Source organism: Sceloporus occidentalis, unplaced genomic scaffold (assembly GCF_023333645.1).
Source record: "Sceloporus occidentalis isolate IW3139 unplaced genomic scaffold, rSceOcc1.0.p SCAF_3, whole genome shotgun sequence".
In the NCBI taxonomy this organism is placed as follows: Eukaryota; Metazoa; Chordata; class Lepidosauria; order Squamata; family Phrynosomatidae; genus Sceloporus; species Sceloporus occidentalis.
In genome coordinates, this window is record NW_028316983.1 from 95,372,942 (window position 1) to 95,386,672 (window position 13,731).

Consider the following 13,731-nt stretch of genomic DNA (forward strand, 5'->3'; position numbering starts at 1 on the left):
GGAATCATGCAACCTTCTAGATAGTGACTGGTGACTTCCATTTCAAGGATGTGGTGAATTTGCTCTGATTTTTATTCAGAGCTTCAAAGGAGATATCCAAAGTGCTGACCCTGTCTAAAAAATACATTCTAAAGTAGCTCCTTTCATGTTTAGACTACAGCCTGGAACAGATTCATCATCCCACCAACCACCACTACTTGTGAGTGTTGGAGTGCAGCTCCCAGCATTCCTGATCATTGTCTCTGTTGTCTTGGACATCTTGAACTGATGGATTCAGGGTCCCCTACATCTATGTCTAGGGCAGTTCATTTCTTTCTTTTAATCATATTTGCTTATTTTTCTCTTTCTTTGTCTCCCTTGCTTCCTGTAAATTAATATTTGTACTGGTTGCATCCTAATTATTTTCCCCATTCGAGTCTCTCCACTCTGTCATTGATTTATTCTTCAGGTTTATTTACTTACTGTTTGTTTACTTTACTATTTTAGCATTGAATTGGCCTTGTTAACCTGATTAGTTTGCTCACATTGATCTGATATGTGTCATGAAATCCATTGAATGCCTACTTTGAAATAAAAACAACCAGGTTCAGTAGGGTTTACAGGTAGAGTCTCTTGTTTTTCTTGTAGCTGCAGGCTGTATTCCTATAATCACTTACTTTGGCGTAAGTCCCAGTAAACTCAATAGTATCTTCTTTGTGAACACAAAACAGGATTATATTCTTACAGTCACAGCTATGATACTATATAGATTCCAAGTTACTATGGCTGTGTACAAATTGGGCTTCAAGTAGTGAGGTCAAGTAGCCAATAGAAACAGAACATTCTGCACACATATTGATTCTTTCCCCCACTCATACTAATAATCTAACCTTGAATATGATGGTAATCAGATGGTAGATCTGATTTGCCATGAAATGCACTGCTTGGAGAGGGGAGCAGAAAACTAAAAAAAGATACAACCAAGTCTTGAATAAAGAATTGGAACTCAATGATAAGGAAATCTTTGCATACCAAAGGTCAAGATTCATCATTGCCATTTCAAGTAAAGAACATCAGTTAGAAGAGCAATGAACTGGGTTGCCATAATAGATCTGGGAAGGGGCATCTGTAACTTTAGCTCTTAGATGTTGGAGAAGACACTACAAAGTTCTGTCAAGTGGGAGAGGTACCTGTTTTTTCTCACTTTCCCAAACCAAATTTTGAGCTGCAGCCATCCTTTCCCAACATGGAGTTTGCTTGCTGAGGGCAGTTGGGAAAGGGAACGTAGAAGAGTGTTCAGCTCTATTCTTATCATTAACTGGTTCTCCACAGCCGTCCTCCTGCCTCTATGAATGAAGCAATAGCTTTTTGGAAGGGAATGACTCGGTCTGAAAGTTGGGTTTGTATGATGACAGAGGACACTCGACAAAGCTTTTTGGTACCTGCTCCTGCTTCAAAATCTCTTTAAGATTACAGTTACAGGAGGACAGCTGAGATCCAGTATGGCAACCCTAAGTATGAAAGACCCCTTAATTGAGGGAGACACATTGGGAAGAGGACGTGTGTCCAAGCAGATAGCTCTGAGCTAGTTGGCCCAATAGTATGATGAAGTATTATTTATCAATTTATTTATTTCATTTATTTATATGGCACCTTTCTCATAGATTAGGATCCAAGGTAGCTCACAAAAAAAGAAGCTAAAAACAATACAATTTTAAAACACAATTAAAATCAGCACATTAAAATTACAAGTTAAAAACTATATTAAATAATTAAAAAGTATGCAAAAGGTAAAGAAATAAAGCTCCTTGTGCTCTCATAAGAAACCTCTTGGCAAGCAATTACTCATTAAAACCCTGCTTAGAAAGAAAAGTCTTTGCCTGCTGATGGAAGAAAAACAAAGAGGACGCCAGCCTTGCCTCCAAATAGAAGGGAGTTTCAGAGTTCCAGTGGTAGCAGCCACTGAGAAGCCTCTCTCTCATGTCCTCACCAAGAGACTCTGTGATGGTGGTGGGACTGAGAGAAAGTTTTCCACTGGATATCTTAAAACTTAGCAGATTCAAATGGGGAGTTAGACTGCCTGGATCTAAGCCTTATATGGCTTTATAGATCATCACCAGCATTGTGAATTGTGCCCAGAAATGAACTGGTAGCCAGTAAAGCCATTTTAACAAGGGAGTTACATGGTTCCTATAACTGGTCCTGGTCAGCATTCTGGCTTCAGCATTATGGACCTGCTAAAATTTCTGAACAGTTTTCAAGGCAGCCCCACATTACAGTAGTCCAAACAGGATGTAATTAAGGCATATGTCACTATAGCCAGATCCTGAGCCTCAAGGAACAACCACACATGGTGCAGTAGTTTTACCTGTGCAAATGCACTCCTGGCCGCTGCTGAAACCTGGGCATCCAGGTCCAGAGTTGAGTCCAGAAGAACATTAGCTGTGAGCCTGAGATTTCAGGGGGATTGTAACAGCATCCAGCACCAGCCGAGTCCCTATTCCCTGATCTGTCTTTCAGCCTACTAGGATCACCTCTGTCATGTCTGGATTAAGTTTAAATTTGTTTGTCCTCATCCAGTCCATTACTGACAATAGTCATTGGTTCGGTACCAAGACACTTTCCTCATGATCAGATAGAAAAGAGAGGTAGCATACTGGTGACAACATAGCACACCCCAAAAGTTTGGGTGGCTTCTCCCAATAGTTTCATGTAGATATTAAACAGCAAAAAAGAACCCTGATACCAGGGCATCAAACAGATGTTCCCCAGCAGCACCTTCTGAGTTCACCCATCCTAGAAAGAACATAAGCATTGCAGCCTCATATGTACAATCATAAGATCATGAAAAAGAAATACTTGGGGGGGGGGAATTCTTCAGAGTGAAAATGGCTGTTCTAAATTTGTACTGAATGAGCACCAATAAATTATATGCCAGTCACTCAACCCTGCTATATCATATCAATCATCAGAAAGAAATCAAGCTACTGGCATAGGAATACCAAGCAAGGGACCCTGTCACACTATAGAATTAAAGCATTATGATTGTACTTTAACTGACATGGCTGCATCCTGTGGAATCCTGTGGTTTGTAGTTTGGTGAGACATGAGAGCTTTGTGGCAGAGGGTTTTAAATAACCCGCCCTAAACTGTAAACTCCAAGACTTCCTCGGATGTTGCCATGTAGATTAAAGACAAAAAAAATAGTGCTATATTCATGTATGGTGAAAGGGCTGAAGATCAACACATTTCCTGTCAAATTCTAGACTAGATCATTGACCAGGAAAATGTTTACACTCAAACCCTGTTCTGCATCCTGCATCAGAAGACTTAAACATCATATAAATACCCTCAGGTGACTTCATAGGAAACAAATTTAATACAGGTTTGTAGTCAGCCTGGACTAAAGATGACTTGTTTGTTTTAAGAACATTTCTGTGTAATACTTCTTTGGCATCTGGCAAACAGCAAAAGCTAAGCCTTCCAGAAAAGAATTGTAGCACTGGCCAAAACAGTGGAATTAACACATCTCCTCTTATATAATGAGCGAAAGGCACTAAAGTTACAGGCACTTGTCATGACCTCAATTGTAGGCACTGCTTAGAAAGATGTTATCTTCAGTAGAACAATTTTCTCAAATAGTTCCAGTGGCACAAACTGATGGATGAGTAAGTGCTGCATTGCTTACTGATTAGCAATATCTCTCCCCATTTAAGAGCTCTGCTATCAAAAACTAGCATGTCCTCTTAGACACTTAAAAGAAAATATGCGCGCGCGCGCACACACACACACACACACACACACCCCTAAAGACAGCTTGGCCTAAGATTGTAAAGTCAAATTAAGGGTTGTGTGCATTAGAAGTCTGATTCAAAGACCACTGGACTGACCCAATCTCTAAATTACAGCACACAGGGTTTAGGTATTTCAGAGCTCTGGGTCTGAATTTTAGTTTTCCAAAGAACTCACAGTTGTGGTGAGCAACTCTCTCTATCTTAATTTCAGCTCTCCATCTTTTCAACAGGACCCATTATATGCATTATTCCAAAACAAAATTGCTTTTAGCAATATGAATGTGATTGCAGCTTATTTTGGGAAAGCTGATATCTCAGTTACTCTGCACATCTAGTTTTGTGAGATAAATAAGACTGTGTAAAGATCAGTTGTTGCAAGAAGTTGATTCCTCACAACTATGAGGATAAGGCCCATCATTTTATATAAGGTCACTGGGTAATAACAACCTTGATTCTAACTAATATGTCATATTCATATAAACATAAAATCTTTGTTTCTTATGGAATTTTTGTTACCCATACAGAAGTGATAAGTTGATGTGATCAATATCTAAAGGTGTTCTGTAATGGTGCTGGGCAATTTTCATGAGGCAATAGATAATCCATTTAACAGATTCCACAAAATTGGTGTGAATGGCATGCACTCTAAAATATGAAATTCATAGTTTAAAAGTGAACTTAATAAAGTTTGCTCCTTCCTTCCTTCCTTCCTTCCTTCTTTTCTTTTCTTTAATTTATATCCCATCTTTCTTCTTGCACAGGATTCAAGATGGATTACAAGCAAGTAAAAACCAAGTACAGCTAAAAAAATGTATACAAAAATTTTAAATCAAAGAATATTTTGGTTAAAAACACACAAAACCATACAAAATACAATTAACACCTAACAAATCCCTATTAAAATCCCTCTCTGTCATGTGAATTATAAGCCAGAGGCCTACCAGAATAACAATAATAATTAAGTCTTTGGTTAATTATTAAGGAAGGAATGGGGAAAGGGGGCAACCAAACTTGTTGTGGGAGGGAATTCCACAGCCTGGAGTAGTGATCAAGATACCTTTTTTCCAATGTCCTCACCAAATGTGCCTGGGATGGTGATGGGACTGAGAAAAAGCATTCCTCTGAGTTCCTAAACACTTTCTAAAGGCAGCCCTATACAGAGTGCATTACAATCAAGGCATCTGTTATGATGTCCAGTTCTGACACTTCAAGGAACTAGTGCAGCTAGTACACTAACTTTAACTGTATGAACCCACTCCTAGCTACTGCTATGAATATAACAATGGAGATTTACCCATCTTTGCCCAGGATGTTGCTGATTGAACCATTTATAACTTGAATGCTTCAGTGACACTTAGGTTTTGTAAACCTTAAAATTAGTTTCACTCTTTGTTCAGACTTTAAGCTAAGGGCTTTTACATATGAACTACTACTAACATTGACAAACCCAACAGATAATATAAAACAGGTGATGAACATCCTTGGCCCTTTTAACGAGGTGTCAGGGCTGAAGAGAAATATGGACAAGACATCGGTTTTAGCAATGAATCTAACCTGGGAAGATAAAGAGAACTTAACTCAAATATCAAGTTTTCAAAGTAGAAAGAAGATTAGATATTTAGGAATAACTCTAAATTGTACTGATTATTATGTATTTTATATGAATTTTGTACACCGCTTTGATCAAATTGGAAAAGCGGGATAGAAATAAACTTTATTATTATTATTATTATTATTATTAACAACACAAAATCTGGATTTGTTTAAAAACAACTATAATAAGGTACATCATGAGATTAAAAAGGATATGGCAAAGTGGGGGAAACTTAGTTTATCTTGGCTGGGAAGGATCTCAACAATAAAAATAATAATAAATAAATAATAAAATTTTTATTTATATCCCGCCCTTCTAGAAATCAGGGCGGCTTACAACAAGGATTAAAATACAATCAATATACATATCAAACGTTAAAATACAGTACAATGATTATACAGAAAAATAACCAACAAAAGCCCCATAGCCCAACCTCTTGGCCACGGAAGAGGAGGGAGGCCCACAGGATTTTATTCGGGGAATGCCTGTTGGAACAGGAAGGTCTTTAAATCCTTCCTGAATTGGGCCAGGGTGGTAGACGAGCGGAGCTCGGTGGGCAGCGTATTCCAAAGGGCTGGGGCAGCTGTGGAGAATGACCTCCGTGTAGTGGAGGCCAACCTAGCCCCAGGCACCTTCAGTAATTGCTGCCCAGACGTTCTGAGGGTGCGAGGCGGAATGTATGGGGAGAGGCGGTCCTTCAGGTATCCCGGGCCCAAGCCATTTAGGGCTTTATAGGTGATTACCAACGCCTTATATTGGGCTCAGAAGCGAATGGGCAGCCAATGGAGGTCTTTCAGAACCGGTGTTATATGGCTGGTCCTGGGAGCACCAGTGACCAGCCGGGCTGCCATGTTCTGCACCATTTGCAGCTTCCGAGTTTGGTATAAGGGTTGCCCCATGTAGAGTACATTGCAGAAATCCAGTCTCGAAGTTACCAGAGCATGTACAACAGTTTCTAGGTCCCTCTGGGCCAGGTATGGGCGCAGCTGGCGAATCAGCCGAAGCTGATAACAGGTGCTCTTGACTGTCGCATTCACCTGAGCAGTCAGGTGAAGCGACGAGTCAAGAAGCACCCCCAGACTGCGCACGGAGTCCTTCACAGGGAGCGTGACCCCGTTCAGGACAGGTGGAACCACCGCCATTCCTGGACCAGGGGAACCTATCACTAGTACCTCCGTTTTCTCTGGATTCAATTTGAGTCGGTTTTCCCTCATCCAGCCCATTACTGACTCTAGACAGGCCACGAGAGGAGAGACGCCATCCCCGGTCACTGCATCAGTCGGAGACATAGAGAAAATAATTTGGGTGTCATCAGCGTACTGATAACCCCGCGCCCCATGTCTCCGGATGATCTCTCCCAGCGGTTTCATGTAAATGTTAAATAGCATGGGAGACAGAATGGCTCCTTGAGGGACCCCAGTTTTAAGGGGCCTCTCATCAGAGCACACGTCTCCCAGCTGCACCATCTGGAACCTCCCGGAGAGGTAGGAACGGAACCACTGGAGCGCAGTGCCCCCGATCCCCACCTCTGCCAGGCGCCCCAGAAGGATACCATGGTCTATGGTATCGAAAGCCGCTGAGATGTCCAAGAGCACCAACAGGGACACGCTTCCCCCATCGATGCTCAGACGGAGATCATCGACCAGGGCGACCATGGCAGTCTCAACCCCGTAGCCCGCCCGGAAGCCAGTTTGAAATGGGTCCAGATAATCCGTTTCATCCAAAACCGCCTGAAGCTGGATCGCAACCACCCTCTCGATCACCTTTCCCAAAAACGGTAGCAGCGAAACAGGCCGATAATTATTATAAACCAGGGGGTCAAGGGAGGGCTTTTTTAGGATCGGTTTTACAATGGCCAATTTAAGATCCGATGGAAATAGCCCATCCCTCAGAGATGTATTAATTATCCGGCGTAACAACAGTGTTACCGCCGGTCCCCCCTGGGCTGCTAACCACGAGGGGCAGGGATCGAGAGAGCAGGTTGTTTTCCGAACACTTCCGAGGATCTTGTCCACATCCTCGGTACTCACCAACTCAAACTGATCCAGTTTAACATAGTCCACAGAGGCTCTGGACACTTCTACTCTAGGTTCTGCTATAATGTCAGCGTTCAGACCTTCGCTTATACGAGACGTTTTATCCGCAAAAAAGTAGTTAAACATGTCGCAGCAGGCCTTAGAAGGTTCAAGGATCTGGTTCAGGGTGGGAGGGAGCTGAGTTAGCTCCCTAACCACCCTGAACAACTCTGCCGGACGCGACTCAGCGGACGCAATACGAGCACCATAGAACGAATTCTTTGTTGCTCGTATTGCCTCTCCATAGTCCTTTAACAGTTGGTCTAGGAGAGTCTTGTCGTTTAAGCGAAGGTGTTTCCACCAACGGTACTCTAGCCGTCGCAGGACCCGCTTCCTTGCCCGGAGATCTTCCGTATACCAGGGCTTACGTTTGGAAGTGGGCCTGAGAGGGCGCTTGGGAGCGATCCTGTGTATAGCCCTAGAAAGTCCGGTATTCCAGATACCGGTAAGGGCATCAACAGAGTCGCCGTCATTTCCAACCGTGAGCCCCTCTAAGGCTTCTTGGAACCTCTCAGGTTCCATCAGCCTTCGAGGGTGGACCATCCTAACAGGTCCACCACCCCCGGGGGGGATCTGGGTAGAAGCCTTGATTTTCACCTCTACCAGGAAGTGATCCGTCCATGACAGGGGGGAAACATTAGTTATTTCCACCCACGGATTTTCCGCATCCGAACAGAAAACCAAATCGAGAGTATTACCCGCACAATGCGTAGGACCCTGTATCAGCTGGGACAGGCCCATGGCCGCCATGGTATCCATGAATTCCCGAGCCGCACCAGGTGGAACATGGCTGGCCGTGAGGGAGATGTTGAAGTCGCCCAGGACAAGAAGCCTGGGCGTCTCCAGCATCAGCTCAGCGACCAGCTGTGTCAGCTCGTTAAGGGAGTCCGCTAATGCACGGGGTGGCCGATACACTAACAGAATCCCTAGACTGTCCCTAGCCTTTAGGGTCAGGTAAATGCACTCGATATAGGAGGTCTGTCGGATGTGGTTCCTGGTGAGGGACACGGTGTTCCTATGTACCAAGGCCACTCCCCCCCCGCCCACCTAACCTGCGCTGGTCCTTCACCGAGTACCCAGCAGGCAGGGCCTGAGCCCACACCGCATCCCCTTCAGGCCCCAGCCAGGTCTCGGTAATGCAAGCCAGGTCACACTTAGAGTCCTCCAGCAGATCCTGGAGGATGTGGGTCTTGTTGTTGACAGACCTGGCATTGCACAGGAGCAGCGACAGGGTTTGTGGCACGGTTGGAGTGACCCTCAGGTCCTTCTGGTTGGGAGGGGGACAGGAAGGCGGGATAGATATGATGCATCTATCACGCCTTCCCCTGGAACGCCAGTCCCTTCTCCCACCACCATACCTCCCCCTGCCCCACACAACCTCAATTGGAGCCCCGCTCGCAAAGATGTTATCCCCGGCCCAGGCATCCCCCGCTTCCCTATCCTCCCCCCACCCTCCTATGGCTATTAAAGGAGCAGGGGTTAGCCACCACAGGCATCCCCTGCTCCCAGGCTAATCCAAAGCCTCTTTGCCCAATAAAAGCTGCGCAATTGCGCAGCTCCGCAGCAACGGAGCTCCCCACTCCGTGGGCGGCACTCCCGGGGCGGTGCGCAGATGCGCACCTCCGACACCCCGGGAGGAGGCCGCCCGGCCGAAGGCGCAGCTCTGGTGGCGTCGGTGGTCCGGCGAGAGGCAGAAGGGGGTGTGTCAAGGAGGGACCGGTTGCCCGGCTTTTATACCCGCCGCTCTCACCTGGCGGGCTCCTCCCTGCTTCCCCCCAGGTGTTCCTTAAAGGCCCACTCGCTTCCTGGCCGCCAAACGCCAAAGCCAGAAGCCAAGCCCAGAGTCTTAAGGGGGTCCCGCCACGGAGCTCCCCAGTCCGTGGGCGGCACTCCCGGGGCGGTGCGCAGATGCGCACCTCCGACACCCCGGGAGGAGGCCGCCCGGCCGAAGGCGCAGCTCTGGTGGCGTCGGTGGTCCGGCGAGAGTGCTTCTCAATGTTATGTCTCTATTTCAGAATAGTCCCATTATTACAAATGATAAACCATTTAAGTTATGGTACAAGAAGTTATTGAAATTCATTTGGAGTGGGAAAAGACCCAAAGTTCATTTCAAAAGTGTGCAAGATAGTGTGTTAAAAGGATTATTGGTATCTAATTTGAAGATTTAGTATGAACTATGTTGTTTCACTGGCTATTAGATTGGTTCAAACTTGCAGATAAAAAGTTGTTGTGTTTAGAGTATTCAAATATTATATTTGTCTGGCATGGCTATTTGTTTTATAAGAAACATAAAGTTCACAGATAATTTACAAACCACTTTATTAGAAAATCATTGATGAGAGTTTGGTTAAAATACAAATGGATACTTTGTCCAAATTTCACAAATTGTGTTTCAGTACATGAAGAATTCCATAGTAGAGAGGTAATAGTAAAAGAAATATGGGTAACTTATTTAGATCTAACCTTGAAGGATCTAGAAACCCATAAACTGACATTTAAACCATTGGATAGCTGGTATCAGAGGGATATAACTGTGGTTAGCTTCTTCATAAACAGCTAAGGGAGAGATTCCTCAAGGACAGTAATACCCAAGGTGTAAGATTTGCTTATCCTAAATTTGAAGAGATTTTAGTTTCTAATAATTCCCACAAAACTGGTCAGTTGTAATATATATTGTGTTTTCATGTGAGTTGTAATGTATGTTTTTCTATTATGAGAAGAAAGTCAGTAAAATTATTCGTTAAAAAAATGGTTCCAACAAAAACCAAACCAAAAATAGCATTAAAAAAGCTGAAATTTCCCAATTGTCTTCACTTTGGAAATGTTTTAATACTATATTTGGTCAAAATGATTTTTTAAAAATGTTCAGCCTAGAGGAATAATAATAATAATAATAATAATAATAATAATAATAATAATAATAATAATTCAATATCAGTAAAGATTCTAGAGCAGATCATTAAACAGAGATTCTGTGAACATTTAGAAGGGAATGCGATAATCACAAAAAGTCAACATGAGTTTCTCAAAAACAAATCATGCCAGACTAATCTGAATTCTTCTTAATTGATAAAATTACCAGCTTGGTAGATGGAGGGAATGCTGTGGATATAACATACCTTGATTTCAGTAAGGTACACCATGAGATTCTTGCAAACAAGCTAGTAAAATGTGAGCTGGACAATGCAACTGTTAGATGGATTTGTAATTGGTTGACCAGCCAAACCGAAAGGGTGCTCAGCAGTGGCTCCTTTTCATCTTGGAGAGAAGTGACCAGTGGGATGCCACAGGGTTCTGTCTTGGGTCCAGTGCTATTCAACATATTTATCAATGACTTGGCTGAAAGAATAGAGGACATGCTTATCAGATTTGCAGATGACACCAAATTAGGAGGAGTAGACAATACCCCAGAGGATCAAAATTCAAAATGACCATAATAGATTAGAAAGCTGGGCCAAAAGTAACAAAATGAATTTCAACAGGATGAAATGTAAGGTACTGGAGAAAATTAAATCCATAGATATAGAATGGAGGTATCCTGAATTGATAAAAGTGCATGTGAAAGCAATCTAGGGGTCCTGATAGACCACAAGTTGAACATGAGTCAGCAGTGTGATGTGGCAGCTAAAAAGGCCAATGCAATTCTAGGATGAATTAATAAAAGTATAGTGACTAGATTAAGGGTAGCATCAGGGCAGCAGCTATTGAGGGTTCCAGGGGCCAGACTAACCTCTACTTGTAAGAGGACTTTCTCCATCTCGGCCCCTACCCTCTGGAATTCTCTGCCCATTGAGCTCCGCTCGGCCACCTCCCTGGCCCAGTTTAGAAAGGGGCTGAAGACCTTTCTATTTAAGCAAGCGTTCCCTGATACAAGCTCTGATTAACCCTCCCCCCCCCCCCCCATGTCAGCAGTGGCAGCTGGCTGAAATGCTTTAGTGGACTGTGGTTTTAGTTATATGGTATATGTGTTTTGTAAGATGTATATGATATGCCATGTATTTTATGTATGTTGTACACCGCCTTGGTTTATAGAAGGGCGGTATAAAAATAAAATTTTTATTTATTATTTATTAAGGGTAACTTAGATTAAGGGAAGTAATAGTGCCACTCTATTCTGCTTTGGTCAGGCCTCATCTGGAATACTATATCCAGTCCAACTCCCAGCCATGCAGGGATATACAATCAAAACACTCCCAACAGATGGCCTTCCAACCTCTGTTTAGGAACCTCCAAAGAAGGAGACTCCACTACACTCCAAGGCAGTGTTTTCCACTGTCAAACAGCTCTAATGGTGAGGATGTTCTTCCTAATATTTAGGTGGAATCTATTTTCCTGTAAAGTGATTCCATTGATCCGTGTCCAAGTCTCTGGACCAGCAGAAAATAAGCTTGCTCCACCTTCAATATGGCATCCTTTCAAACTTAAACATGGTTGTCATACCATCTGTTAACACAGGGTAAGCATACCAAGCACCTCAAGCCACTCCTCATAGGAGAAGGTTTCCAGACCTTTACAATTTTGGTTGCCCTCTTCTGGACACGCACCAACTTGTCCACATCCTTCTTGAATTGTGGTGCCCAGAACTGGACATTCCAGGTGAGGTCTGACCAAAGAACAAAAAGACTGGTACTATTACTTCCCTCAATCTAGTCACTACATTCATATTGATGCAGCCTAGAATCACATTGACTTTATAAACTGCTGCATTATACTTTTCACTCATGTTTAACTTGTTATCTACTAAGTCTCCTAGATCCCTTTTGCATGTACTGTTGTCAAGCCAGGTGTCACTCATTCTATTTTTGTGCATTTAATTTTATCTGCCTACATGTAAGTGCCTTTTCCCTTTATTCCTTCCTATATGGCAAGGAGTAGGAAGGAGATAGAGTAGGTAGTGTCTGGCAGAGCTCCTTAACCAATGATCCATGAGCACTGCCCCTCCCAGACCAGACTAACTATACATCTGGTACTACGTGGAAGAGTAGCCAGATACCTGCCATGGTTTCTGCCCCCCCTCTTTTTTTTCTTCCCTTTCTTCATAATAAGGGAAAGAAGAAAGAAATAGGAAGGAAATCCATTAGAACTCAAATTATCCTGGGAATCAAACTCAGATTAGAAGGAATCCAGTAGAACAAAAAGCACTCAATTCAACACCGGACATCTCTTGTAACTCTTAAAAGCCTTTGGGACTTGGGGAGGGTTGGACTACTGACCAAGTAATTCTCTCTGCTCTTCTCCTCTCTGCTAGGGAGAGTCAAATCAGCCTGTATTGCATGCTTCCACATTCAAATTCTGCAAATGTTGGTGAATTCTGATCAAAACCAAACTGAAACACAATTCTGACCCAGCTTGCTTCTCTGCCTCACCATGCTCACTGCATCTCATTTCACTTCCTCTTCTTCATCCTCTTTTACTCAAAATATGTATTGTTCAAATACATTATTGGAAAAAGAGGAGAAAGGGCTCATATAACTAGACAATGAATTAACCCATCTCTTACTCTGACATGCATAGACTTATGCATTAAAGACTTATATTTTTATATAAGTGAATGCTTCATTTGGAACATCGACTTATGTTTGCTTGTAGTGGGATTTCAATTAAAATATGTTCCTTGACAAAAACACATTAAAATATACATCTAGTAATCCGTGAGACTAGAAAGATGATTAAAAATGAATGCTGATTAAGGAAAAGGGGTTTAAGCCCCTTGTAGTGGAGGTAATAAGAAATTTGGAAATACTGTTTTTGCTCTTTGGGTTAACCACTGCCAAAGAAGAATGTTAGCTTTGTAAGTATTTTTTTCTTCCTTTTATCATGTAAAACCAACTGTCTGGTTATGTTTTCATTTTTGCAGCAACTTCAGGGAATCATATGCAATGATTCCCAGGGGAAAAAAAAATCAAAACCATACCACATTACAAGCTCTCTTTATGTTGCAAAGACAACTGGTTGCAACAACGCTTTAACTTCACAGAGAGCGCATAGCATTCCTGCATATTGGTGTGAATGCAGAGAATACATGCTCAGCATGTGTTGTCTTGGATAAATGAATCCACAGTTCTATTGTCAGGAGAACCTGCTTTACTGATGCATGTAATGACACATTTGGACAGCATCATTAAACTTTGTGATGTATCTGAAATGATGATCTCCTATATTCTAGGCACATAAAAATAAAATATTACTTCTATTTTGTGTATCAATGGATATAACACATGTGCTGAGGTTTTTGTTTGGGGGTGGTGGTAGAAATCCCAATATGGAGACCCAGGTAAGGGATATAACA